At 31.8% G+C, this 13,857-nt stretch overlaps 1 protein-coding gene across 6 annotated transcripts in view; it reads right to left on the bottom strand.

Annotated features, from left to right (window-relative positions):
• NBEA (neurobeachin) overlaps window positions 1–13,857 on the bottom strand; it is a 638,449-nt gene that overhangs the window by 364,816 nt on the left and 259,776 nt on the right. The window lies entirely within an intron of this gene.

Below are 13,857 nucleotides of genomic sequence, written 5' to 3'. Positions count from 1 at the left end.
CAAAATGAAGATGATCACAGCACCTAAACAGCAGGGATCAAATAAGCTAAAGCATGTTAAACTGCATTCAAAAGTACCTGGCACAGAGTGAGAGGACATATAATATGTTAAGGTTTTTATAACTGATAATTTGAATTAAGCACACCCACATTTATTCTAGCAAGATGTGACTCTGATATAATAAACAAAATCAATGTAATAATAATATTAGATAAACACACCTTCTACAAAGACAAGTACAGTAAAAAAATTAAACAATGCTTCAAAATAATTCATTTCTGTCTAGATAACATTTTTATTTCTGTGAGGAAAAGCTTATGGATTAAAAAAAGGTAAATAACCATGGAATAATTTGCAATATATTACTCTGGCATTTCTTTTATTTTTAAGTGACTACTTTCCTAACTTGGAAATGGCATGTGTTGAATCTTTGGACAGTCAAAGTCTCACCATTAGCACTTCTATTTCTTTTCGCCTCTTATCTGGTCAACACCTTTAGAGAAATGAGCAAAGATGGAAAAAAAACATACACTTGGAAAGAATATTTTGGAAGGACAACTTTGGGCAAGAAAGTGACTTGAATGGGACTTGGCAGACTTGATGAAGACATGAGTTTTCAATATTCCCTGTCTACTATTCTTACTAAAGCTAGCATCTGGGTTAAGAGTTGGTATAAATCAGAATCACCCAGAGGGTCTGTTGAAAAAGACCACCAGGCCCACCCAGATTCTGATTTAGCACATCTAGATGTAACATGAGAAAGTGCATTTCCAGCAAATTCTCAGGTAGTGGTGCTGCTGAATCTCTCTATATATTTTTTTAACTTTTTGTAATTGTAGATGAACATCAGGCCTTTATTATGTTCATTTATTTTTATGTGGTGCTAAGTATTGAACCCAGTGTGTCACACATGCTAGGCAATCCCTAAAATAACTGTTCTAACAGAGTATTTGCTGTTAATAAGTATTAATGTAAAGGTTACAAAAAAAAAAACAGGCAACTTGAAGGCATAGAATAATCATATTGTAGTAAATTTCCTCTGACTTTTATTGAATAAAAATGGAGATTCTGTTTTGGATATATTATTTTATAAATTTCTTCTAATCTCCAGGAATATGTCCTACACTACACAGATAAACTAATTCCATCTACTAAACAATAATATGAACCAAAAGAGTATGTGAAAAGCAGACAAATCTAGATAATTATTATGTGTTTCTAAAACTTAACTCTTACTCCAGCATGATTTTTTTTTTTAAGATAAGTAAGTAAGAGTAAAATTACTTTAGAAAATTCTGGATTCAAGGTGGTTCACGAAAACTATAGTACTGGGTTCAATATTCTATTATCAAATAGAGGCTCAGATTTTTTTTTCCTAGTTTAAAACATTTTTTCCTATTTTAAAGGTTCTAAGTGATTTGGAGGCTTCGGAACTGCAAAATTACTATGCTTAGTGATTAAATTAAATATAAAATAAAAACTTGAATTAATCTGAGCAACTGTTCATTTTGGTGTGTATGAATATGTAAGTATAAAATTGCTTTGACTTCAGGGAATAGATAACACATTTTTCTGTGAGTAAAACCCCACGATAATTTTTTTGCCGATATTTTCTCATTCAGTTTAACAGAATGTTAAATGTTGGGCTTACATATGATTATGAAATGAAAATTTTAATTTTCTGATAGGGGAGAAAATGTGTAATATTTTACTCAGCAAGAGAACAAAGATTTTAAGTACAGAGAATCATTATCAAACAATACTGCTAGATTTCTCCATCAAACAACAAAATATTTTAAATGAAAAAGTTGCATTATCACTTTTTATAGTGAAGAAACTGACCGTTTGTTGTTTGTGTTAATATTTTCAGATTTCACCTAATGATTTCAAAAGTTTGATTTACAACAAACTTTTCATAAAAAGTTTATAATATTTACCCTTATGCAATTTAAATTATGAAAATAAATAATATAGACATGAACTTCAGCTTAAAGACTTCCTCCTAGTAAATAAAGATTATCTACCATGCTAAAAAAAAAAAGACATGTTGTTGTTATTTCATTCCTCTTCTCAGACAAAAAAATATAAAACTCCATTTTTGAAGACCATGACATATATTAGAAAATTATCTCTTAACATGTAAAACACAAATTAAAAACTATATTTCTATGGGAGAACTCCATGGCATTAAGTCCTAGAAAAATAAATGTATACCTCTCTAAAACAAAAACAAACTAAACACAAATAAAAAGAAAGGAACAGGGCTAGAATAATTCAGTGGTAGAGTGCTTGCCTAGCAAACATAAAGCCCTGCATTCTATCCCCAGCACTGACAAAATAAATAAATTAATTAATTTTTAAAAAGTAACATATAACAAACAGAAAAAAGACCAAAGTATTCTTTAGCCAGTTATTTTTGAAAGAAATATAAATATGTTTTACTCATTTTAGGGAAAATACCAAATAGTAAATTTTCATTTTTCTTTGAAAATTTATTCTCATTTATTCAAAGACACTCTTTGCAAAGAAATAATAGCAAGATGCCCAAATGGGGGAATTTGCCCTAACAGTATTTGAGTGAATTTCAATGTGTTCCTCAGTACTTGAGACATTTCTTGGCCTTAAGTACAGAACGTATAAGTCCAGGCTGAAATGCCTACTACTTAAGCCTCTTATTCCACTATCCTCACTCTACTTTTTAAAAATCTCTTTCAGTCACACTACTGAAGGTTAGGATGTTTGCTTGGTGACTGTTTTGACCTGGGCTACTTTTCTGGGTAGCAAGTGTACTCTTTCAAGAAAGAACATTACTGATTCCAAGAAGAAGATTCATCTTTGAATTTTGAGAAATGTATCAATCACACTAAGAAAACTACCAATTTGAAAAAAAAAAACAAAGGAAATAATGATGTTTTAAGATTAAATTCTACAGCTTTAATGCATGGATTAAAAACAATATAACTGAATAGAGCTTATTATTACAGTGTTTGAAACACACAATTATGTAATGGTTATTATCTGTAGTGTTTTATCTACACAATTAATTAAATAATTTTGTCTTCACAATTAAAAAAAATTAAAACCAATATTACTGCAATTTTGCCAAGAAATAAAAAGGAAGGGCATAGTCCCCAATTCATTCTATAAAACTAGTATCACACTGATATCAAAACCAAACAAAATACACATTAAGGAAATAAAACTATAGACTAATATCCTCAGTGAACATAGACATAAAAATTCTTAAGAAAATATGAGCAATACACACTCAATATTACTTTAAGAGGATTCTACACCATGACCAACTGGATTTTACCCTGTGTATGCAAGGTTGGTTCAATACATCCAACTCAATAAATATAATTCGCCATATAAGTAAAATTAAGGAAAAGAATCACATGATCATCTCAATAGACACAGATAACGCTTTTCACAAAATTCACATTAAAAACACTGAAGATAAAGAGATAACAAGCTTACCTCATCATTATAAAAGCTACATAGGACAAATCAAAAGTCAATATCATGGTGAACACAACATTTCCTCAATAATTAGGAATAAGGCAAGGACGTCCATTCTCATCCATCCTAGTCAAAATAATCCTTGAAACTCTAGCCAGAGCAACCAGGCAAAATAAGAAAATTAAATGAAAATAATAAGTCATACTATTGCCATCATATTGTTTACCATCAAGAGGGCTCATAAACTCAGCAAAAGTAGCAGAATACATGTTCAATACACAAAAATCAATAGTTTCTTATACTCCAATAATGAATCTGCTGAAAAAGAAATCAAGAAAACTACTCCAGGGCTGGGGATGTGGCTCAAGCAGTAGCGCGCTCGCCTGGCATGCGTGTGGCCCGGGTTCGATACTCAGCACCACATACAAACAAAGATGTTGTGTCTGCCAAGAACTAAAAAATAAATATTAAAAAATTCTCTCTCTCTCTCTCAAAAAAAAAAAAAAAGAAAAAGAAAAAGAAAACTACTCCATTCAAAATAGCCTAAAACAAACTAAATGCTTGGAAATAAATCTAATGATAAAAGTGAAGGACCACTAAGATGAAAACCATATCAAATACTAAAGAAAGAAACTGATGATTATCTTAGAAAATGAAAAGATCTCCCACGTAATTGGACATAAATAATTAATATTATCAAAATGGCCATATTACAAAAGTGATACACAAATTCAATGAAATCCCCATTAAAATACCAAGGACATTCTTCATAGAACTAGCAAAAAAGTCCTAAAATTCATATGAAAGAAGAAAAGTTCTAGAATAGTCAAAGTAATGCCTAGAAAAAAAAATGTAATGATGGAGGCATCATAATACCTGATCTCAAATCATTCTGTACAGCTATAGTAACAAAAAACAAACAAACAAAAAGATGGTATTAACATCAAAACAAACATGAAGACCAAAGAAACTGAAGTCACAGAGAAAAACCCACATAGATAACAGTCCTCCAATATTTGACAAAGTTCCCAAATACACATGCAGGAGAAAATATAGCCTCTTATACAAATGGCTCAGGGAAAACTAGATATATATGTGTGTAAGAATGAAACTAGACCCTATCTCTCCCCCTACACAAAAGTCAACTCAAATTGGATCTCAGACCTAGGAATTAGACCAGAAACTCTTCAACTGCTAGAAGAAAACATAGAGTAAACACTGTAAAATAATGGTGCAGGCATCAACTTTCCTAACAAGACCCTTAAGTAAGAAATAAAACCAAGAATCAATAACTGGAATGACATGAAATTATCTTCTGCAGAGAAAAGGAAATAAGAGCATAAAGAAATAGCCTACAGAATGGGAGAAAATCTTTGCCACCTACCTTTCCAAAAGGAGATTAATATCTGGAATATATAAAGAACTCAAAACACTTCATACACACACACACACACACACACACACACACCAATGAATAAATGAACAAAATAATTAAACATATTTCTCACAGAAGAAATTAAAAATGGCTAATGAGTATTTGAAAAAATGTTCAACATTCCTGGTAATCAGAGAAATGCAAATCAAAACTGCACTGATAGCAATGGTGAGCATTTTTTCATGTACTTGTTGATTGATTGTATGTCCTCCTCTGAGAAGTGTCTGTTTAGGTCCTTGGCCCATTTGTTGATTGGGTTATTTGTTATCTTATTGTCTAATTTTTTGAGCTCTTTATATACTCTGGATATTAGGGCTCTATCTGAAGTGTGAGGAGTAAAGATTTGTTCCCATGATGTAGGCTCCCTATTTACCTCTCATTGTTTCTTTTGCTGAGAAAAAAAATTTTAGTTTGAGCAAGTCCCATTTGTTGATTCTAGATATTAATTCTTGTGCTAATGGTGTCCTATTGAGGAATTTGGAGCCCGACCCCACAGTGTGTAGGTCGTAGCCAACTTTTTCTTCTATCAGATGCCTTGTCTCTGGTTTGATATCAAGCTCCTTGATCCATTTTGAGTTAACTTTTGTGCATGGCGAGAGAAAGGGATTCAGTTTCATTTTGTTGCATATGGATTTCCAGTTTTCCCAGCACCATTTGTTGAAGATGCTATCCTTCCTCCATTGCATGCTTTTAGCCCCTTTATCAAATATAAGAAAGTTGTAGTTTTGTGGGTTGGTTTCTGTGTCCTCTATTCTGTACCATTGGTCCACCCACCTGTTTTGATACCAATACCATGCTGTTTTTGTTACTATTGCTCTGTAGTATAGTTTGAAGTCTGGTATCGCTATACCACCTGATTCACACTTCCTGCTTAGCATTGTTTTTGCTATTCTGGGTCTTTTATTTTTCCATATGAATTTCATGATTGCTTTCTCTATTTATACAAGAAATGCCATTGGGATTTTGATTGGCATTGCATTAAACCTATAGAGAACTTTTGGTAATATCGCCATTTTGATGATGTTAGTTCTGCCTATCCATGAACAGGGTATATTTTTCCAACTTCTAAGATCCCCTTCTATTTCTCTCTTTAGGGTTCTGTAGTTTTCATTGTATAAGTCTTTTACCTCTTTTGTTAGGTTGATTCCCAAGTATTTTATTGTTTTTGAGGATATTGTGAATGGAGTGGTTGTCCTCGTTTGAAAAAATGCTCACCATCCCTAGCAGTCAGAGAAATGCAAATCAAAACCACCCTAAGATATCATCTCACTCCAGTAAGATTGGCAGCCATTATGAAGTCAAACAACAAGTGCTGGCGAGGATGTGGGGAAAAGGGTACACTTGTACATTGTTGGTGGGACTGCAAATTGGTGCAACCAATTTGGAAAGCAGTATGGAGATTTCTTGGAAAGCTGGGAATGGAACCACCATTTGATCTAGCTATTCCCCTTCTGGGTCTATTCCCTAAAGACCTAAAAACAGCATGCTACAGGGACACTGCTACATCGATGTTCATAGCAGCACAATTCACAATAGCAAGACTGTGGAAGCAACCTAGATGCCCTTCAATAGACGAATGGATAAAAAAAAATGTGGCATTTATACACAATGGAGTATTACTCTGCATTAAAAATGACAAAATCATAGAATTTGGAGGGAAATGGATGGCATTAGAGCAGATTATGCTAAGTGAAGCTAGCCAATCCCTAAAAAACAAATGCCAAATGTCTTCTTTGATATAAGGAGAGTAGCTAAGAACAGAGTAGGGAAGAAGAGCATGAGAAGATGAATAACATTAAACAGGGATGAGAGGTGGGAGGGACAGGGAGAGAGAAGGGAAATTGCTTGGAAATGGAAGGAGACCCTTAGGGTTATACAAAATTACATACAAGAGGAAGTGAGGGGAAAGGGAAAAATAATACAAAGGGGAGAAATGAATTACAGTAGAGGGGGTAGAGAGAGAAGAGGGGAGGGGAGGGGAGGGGAGGGGGGATAGTAGAGGATAGGAAAGGCAGCTGAATACAACAGACATGAGTATGTCAATATGTAAATCAATGTAAGTGTAACTGATGTGACTCTGCAATCTGTATACGGGGTAAAAATGGGAGTTCATAACCCACTTGAATCAAAGTGTGAACTATGATATATCAAGAACTATGTAATGTTTTGAACAACCAATAAAAAAAAACAAGCAATGGCATGGGTCATATTGTAATAAAAATTATTTTATTAAAAAAAAAAGTTGCACTGAGATTTCATTTCACTACAGTTAGAATGGCAATTATCAAGAATATAAATAATACCAATGCCAGTAAGGCAGTGGGGGAAAAGGTACACTAAGAATTGTTGGTGGGATTGCAAATTTGTATAACTGCTTTGGAAAAGAAATAAAGATGCCTAAAAACAAAAACTGAACCATCATATGACCCAGCTATCCTACTCTTCAGTATTTAGCCAAAAGAACTAAACTCAGCATACTCTAGTGATATATACATATCTATGTTTATAGCAGCAAAATTCACAACAGAAAACTTATGGGTCCAGCCCAGGTACCTGTCTGTCAACAGACAAATTAACAGAGAAATTTGGGTATATATACAATAATGGAATTTTACTCAGCCATAAAGAATGAAATTACTCATTTGCTGGTAAATGAATGGAACTGAGAACATAATGCTTAGTGAAATGAACCAAATTCAGAAAATCCAGAGTCAGATGTTTTCTCTCATATTTAGAAACAAGAGAGAAATAAAGAATTTTAAAGAATAGATCCCAAGAAAGTAGAAGGGAGATCAGAGGAGTAGAGGAAGAAAACTGAGGGGGAGACAGGAGGGACAGTAAAGTGAAGGAATGAAACTGACTAAATTATGCTATGCTCATGTATGAATACATAACAGTGAATTCCACATTTATGTATATCTATAAAGCACCAATTTAAAACATAAATAAGGAGAGGGAAAACCAGTAGATAAAGAGAGGAGGGGATGGGAGGAAGGAAAGTAACTAGTGATTGAAATGGAGTAAATAATATTGCATGCATATATAAATATTCCCAAATGAACCCACTATTATTTATAGTTAAAATGAACTAATAAAAACACAATTACACATTGCATTTATCTGTGCAATTAATTTTAAGAAATTATATGAATAGGAAAATAATTATCTGTGGGAGAAAATAATGTTTGAAAATAATTATCATCAACTCTTACCAAATGTAAGATTTGGCCTCAAGATACATCCAAGGTCATGGTGATTGTGTACATGCTAATTATTAGAAAGAAAATGATGAAAAATTTCCTGCTATCTAAGAAGGTGTTTTTTCCAATGTTATATGTATTGTAATTCTACAAAACTAATAATCACACTTGTATTTAGAACACTGTATGCATTTTAAATTCTATTTTAATAAACTCCTTTACAATTGTGGTATTTCAAAAAATTTTAATTATTTTTATTTCAATTTTTGTATTCAATATCTTTAGCATAATATCATAAATATAATAAACAATTTGATTTGGTAAAGTTCTTAATTTGTTAATTTCTTAAATAATATAAAAGAATAGGTAGTTATATAATTAACTGTAGAATGGGTATAATTAGGAAATCTAAAATAATAATAATAATATCTTTACCTAAAGATAAAGGTCAGTTATAAAAGAAATGAATTTATGAGTGAATTCCATGGTAGAATTTTACTAATCAAATGTTTCTATGTAAATGAGAAACTGCAGGCATAAATAAATTAAATGGTTTGCTTAAATAAACATAAATGGAAAGACAAAATTAGGAGAATATTACTGACAGAAAAACAATATAACATTAAATTCTTAATCAACTACATATCATAACTAGTGATTGACTAGCATTGACCTTAAACATCTGGTTTCACTTAACTTGTAATATAAAGCATTTATAATATAAAATATAATTTAACATACTAGATATCTGATTAGTAAATGCCATCCTAAATCTAGAATCTGTGACATAATGGCCCACTGATAGTTTTTTAAACTCTAAGTTTCTAGGATTGTACCTACTAAGAAAAACACAAAGCTGAAATAAAATGCCTCATTATTTTATTCCATCATAATCTTATAAATTTAAAACTGACAGTTTCTCTTCATTTCTCCCAAAGAGAATCTTGTATTTTTGAGTGCCTAATATATACATTAAGAAAGTAAATGAAAATATAGAAGATTAAAAACCTGAAGAAATGGAGCAAACTACATGCATTTACAAGTATATCAAAATCAACCCAACCATTATATGTAACTGTAAGACAATAATAAAAACATAAAAAAGAAGCTAAACAGAATTCATTAATATGTAAGAAGTTTACTCCTTTATATGGTAAATGAAATTACAAACTAACACTTTTCAAGTTTTAAGAATATGATACCTTTTAGGAATATGTTCATATAATTACAAAAGCAATTTGAAATGCATTTTTGTGAATTGTTAATAGCATATTTTGTAGACTGAAAATAAAATAATATGTAATGCAACAATTCTCTATTTCTAGTCAACTAGTAAAATAATGTAGTTAATAAAGTTAACTACAGTGAAATTAAAATGCTAGGTATAAAATAAAAATTTCCTACTACATAAATTATTAAAGAAAATTTAATGTTATAGGAGCTGTGATATCTGACCAAGATTCCCCTTTAGGATAGAGTACTTTATTCCCTGGAAAATTCTTAAGAGGATTATGGAGGGATGGCTTATAGCTGAGTCCCTCCCTAGAAGGGAGCTGCTCTCCCAAGGTGAGGCCCTTCATTAGGAGCAATCTGCATTCAAACTCTGGGCAATGAAGAAATAAAAATACCCAGCTCCTTTGACTCAACTGAGGACATCACATCTCTGGAGGTCATTTACAATTTCAGAACTTTCCCAAAGATTGACCTGGGACTTCTTTTAAAATTGCATCACTTTTCCTTCAGACCAATTTCCTCTTCCTGCTACTTAACAGGTAGTATTATAAAAAAAAATATAGAAAGCTGTATCTCAGAATCTATTTTCTGGGTTAGTGGTTATCAAGCATGTTTTATACAATATTTCTTTTACCTAATGTTTTTGAAAAAAAAATAAGTTGAAACATCATCAACTAACAATTTCAACTTTTAAAAAGAAAGAGGATTTCTATTTTTACTTAAGATAAAGAAAACTAGAGTTAATTCCACAATAATTACAAGAAAAATCCAAATAATCTAAAGAATGACAACTCTGCTACTCATCAGAAAATTGAAGTTGCCAGGAAACCTGCTAAGAAAGAAATGAAACTCCAATGAGGTAGGGTGCAAGAACTTGCTCATCTGGGGCAGAACCCAGAAACCAGGGAACTGGGCACCTTATGTATGCTATGCTAGCAATCCCAGCAGCTATGGAGGCTAAAGCAGGAGGATTAAAATCCAGCCTTAGCAACTTAGCAAGGCCCTTACAGAACTAAGAGAGATCTTGTCTCAAAATTTAAAATAATAATTTAAAAAAGGACTAGGGATTTGGCTCTGTGGTTAAGTGCCCCAGTGTTCAATCGCCAGTACCCGAAACAAATAAAAAAACCCCTATAGGGTTTTTTTTAGGAAAGAGCAAAAATAAGATAAGGAAAGAGGAAGAACACTGAATAAAACTCTGACAAGAAATTTAAAGGCCTGGTACAGTGAGAGTAACTAAAATAATAAGAAAAAATAAGCCAAGCTCAATTCCAACTCCAGGTTAGAATGACTCAATTCCTAAACCTAAAGACTTAGCACAACCAGAGACAGGACCATTTCAAACATAAATATTACTGCCAGTTAATACTATCTTGTATACAATGTCCAGTTTTCAACTAAAAATTAAAATACATAAGGAAGCAAAACATCACTAAAAACAAATGACAAACAAACTAATACAGTTACAAAATCCTTGGTAAATCACATAATGGAATTATCACAGAAAGAATTTACAATAACTATGATTAACATGTTAAGAGCTAATGAGTACTTGAACAGGTAAACAGCATGCATAAACAGATGTGGAATTCCAGGAAAAGTAAAAAATATATATATAAAGAAACAATGGTAGAAATAAAAAACAGTAAATGAGACAATAGGCCTTCAATTGGCTTAAAGATAGTCTCAATAATTCTATGGAAAGAATCAGTGAATTTAAAGATAAACTAATATCTACACTTTCCATGTTTATTGTAACACTATTTCACAATAGCCAAGATATGGAATCAAACTTTAGTATCTATCAATGGATAAAGGGATAAAGAATACTTGTTATGGGACCAGGTTATAGCGCAGTGGTAGAGTGCGTGCCTCGCACATGTGAGGCACTGGGTTCGATCCTCAGCACCACATAAAAATAGATATATTTTTTTATAAAAAGGAAACATGTTTTATAAGTAAAATGGATTACTATTCATCCATAAGAAAACATAAAATTCTATCATGTGCAATAATATGTACTGACCTAGACAATGGTATACTAAGTGAAATGAACCAGAAGTACAAATACTGCATGATCTCACATATAAGTGCAATCTAAAGAAAGCCAATCTTAATGGAAAGTAGAATGATGGTTACTAGAGAAGGGAGGATATGTGGAGAAGGAATAAAAGAGGTTAGCCAATGGGTAAAAAATTTATACAAAGAAAAAATAAGTTCCAGTGTTCTACTGCATAGTAAGATGCTTTTAGTCAATAATAATGTACTATGTTTCAAAGAATTTTGAATAGTTTATCACAAATAAATAATGAATATTTGTGGTGACAGAAACACTATTACTCTTATTTGACCATTATACAATGTATGTATGTATGTGTGTGTGTGTGTATATATATATATATATACACACACACACACATACATACACACATATATGTACATATATCCATAAATTTGTACTTTGTCAATTTGCATAATTATTGCCAAGTAAAAGATAAAACTTAGAAAAATAAAAACAAAAATAATTATAAAATCACTGTTATGGAAAGGGCAGATAAAATAGTATATGGTCAAAAAAGAATAAGCATTACATAGGTACAAGAGAAAGTTGATCAAATTTTTTTATGTTTTCTTTTTGGATTTTGTTATATTTATGGTAATGGTCAGCTTTTAAGGATTTATAATTTGTTGTGATTTATTTTTTTAAGTCTCAATAAAACTTTTGCCCCCAACATTCAGAACCATACTGAATAGTTCAAAACATTCAAAACCATAGTTTAGCTATTTCTTCTATATTTTTGTGTTAGTTATGTATTGCTACCATAAAAATAGCTAAGAAAGGAGAAGAATACATATATTCTTTTATAGATATATAGAGAGATAAAGAAAGGGAATGAAAAAAAGAGCACACAGATATTCAAGAGCATACAAGAGCTATGGAACAGCAAAAATAATCTTAAATAAGTGTGACTGGAATTGCAGAAGGAGAAGTACAGTATGCCAAATAATGGTTACACAAAAACACCAAAAGAATAATTCCTGGAATCTGTGAATAGGTTATGTTACATAGCAACAGGGACTTTGCAAGTCAAATTAAGATTATATAGACATTAAGACAGGGAGATGATCTTGAATTATGAATACTTAACTCAATCTAATCACATGAGCTCTAAAAAAGCAGAAAAAAATCTATCAGAATGGGATATCAGAGCAATTCTAAGTGTGAGAGGAATGATGCATACTTTCTGTTTCTGAATGTAAGGAGCCACATGCAAAGGGAAGCTTCTGAATGACAGCAAGAAAGGGAACAGGTCCTAGAGGCATACAGAACTGACTTCTGCTAACAAATTGAATAAAATTGGAAGCAAATTTTCTTTCAAAATTTCCCCACAAGGGATGTAGCCCTGGTAACATGAGATTGTGACCCAGTGTGAGCTGTGCTGGACTTTTAGCCTAAAGATCTGTGAAATAACTAATAAATCAGTGTTAATTCAGGCTGCTGAATTTCTGGCAATTCTTTATGGTGGAAATACAACATTAACACAAAAATATAGAAGATATAGAAGAAGAAATATGTGAAGAGATAATAAGAATTTTCCAAATATAATAAAGATTATAAAATTACAGATGTAAGAACACCAAAAAACACCACATATAGTTAATAAATACCCTTCATATATTATAATAAACTACTGAATTCCAAATATAAAGAGAACATTTGAAAAAGTCAAGAGAATATACAAATTATATATGGAAGAACAAAGAACAATGTTTTCTTTAGAAACTATACAAGTCAGAAGGTGTGAAATTAAACTGATTTATAACACATTTCTAAAATATATAAGCCTACATACAATTTTATATATGGTCAAAAATGTTTGAAAAGGATGACAAAATAAAGACTTTTTCAGGGTGGGTGGTGGGGAGGGGACAGAGAGAATCCATGCATCTAAATTATACTATAAGTACTTTAAAGAAAGTTCTTCAAGTACAAGGTATCACATACCTGACAAAAACTTAAATTCATACAAGCAAGTCCTGGTAATGATAAATTTTATGTGTGTGTACACACACACACACACACACACACACACACATACATACACACTTTTTTGGGGGGTAGGGGGTCCCTGAAATGAGGTCTGGCTATGTTACCTAGGCTGGCTCTGAATTTCTGGGCTCAAGTGATCTTTCTGCTTCAGTCTCCCTAGTAGCTGCAACTATAGGCATGTGACACTGTGTCCATCTAAAATAAATTTATTTGAATAGTTTTAAAAGACAATTGACTTTCTAGAGCAAAAACACTTGCAACATACTATTTCTTAATAAGACATATACAAGTAAGATATACGATAACACTAGCACAAAGAACACAAGAGCGACATTTTTGCTTTGCTTTTTCTACAGGTTTCCTAGTTGTTCTCAGGAACACAATCAGCTTATTATTAAGGATGCAAAGCCCAATCATTTTATATGACAATTTGATCATCTAATATTTAAGGAGTATAAGTGCTTAAATGGCTTAGT

This window comes from Spermophilus citellus (assembly GCF_964194105.1).
Source record: "Spermophilus citellus genome assembly, chromosome: 1".
Lineage (NCBI taxonomy): Eukaryota > Metazoa > Chordata > Mammalia > Rodentia > Sciuridae > Spermophilus > Spermophilus citellus.
This window is presented reverse-complemented; position numbering and strand designations above follow the sequence as displayed.